Source organism: Penaeus monodon, chromosome 31 (assembly GCF_015228065.2).
Source record: "Penaeus monodon isolate SGIC_2016 chromosome 31, NSTDA_Pmon_1, whole genome shotgun sequence".
Classification (NCBI taxonomy): domain Eukaryota; kingdom Metazoa; phylum Arthropoda; class Malacostraca; order Decapoda; family Penaeidae; genus Penaeus; species Penaeus monodon.
In genome coordinates this window covers 25,480,088-25,480,631 of record NC_051416.1, presented here as the reverse complement: position 1 = coordinate 25,480,631, position 544 = coordinate 25,480,088, and the positions used below count along the sequence as shown (strand labels likewise).

Below are 544 nucleotides of genomic sequence, written 5' to 3'. Positions count from 1 at the left end.
CAAGCTTTTTTTGGAAAGAAAATTTCTTTAGTGTCGTTTTCTTGTTTATTGTCATGGCATTTTTAATTTAGTGTTTTGTTTTGCCGTTTCTTTGGATTTTGAGGCGATTAGGAAGGGTGATTAGAGTTTCGATCTAAAGTGAGTTTCTTAATACATATAAATCCATTAATCTATTGATCTATACCAGTACTTGTTCTCATTATTATGAACAATACATCTTAAAAGTAAACATCTAAATAGACAACTTAAAATCCTAATCTTGAATATAAATTAGATTAAATTGATTATCCTTCCTGATCTCTATTACGCAGTTTTATATGGAATTCCTCCCTCTCACGGTTGTGGCTAGCGGGTTAGATCTTTCCTGTACAATGACCATATAAAAGTGAATAACGATTAAATTTGCCATTTACATAAACAATGGGTGTCACTGTTCATTAAATTAATGACCGGTTGTTTAGCTTAAAAAAAAAAAAGCATTGAATTAATGACCGGCTGTTTAGCCAAAAAAAAAACATTGAATTAATGACCGGCTATTTAACTT

The 544-nt window shown here is 30.3% G+C and overlaps 1 protein-coding gene across 1 annotated transcript in view; it reads left to right on the top strand.

The window, feature by feature from the left end:
* LOC119592937 (homeobox protein engrailed-like A) overlaps positions 1–544 on the top strand; it is a 10,960-nt gene that overhangs the window by 10,044 nt on the left and 372 nt on the right. The window lies entirely within an intron of this gene.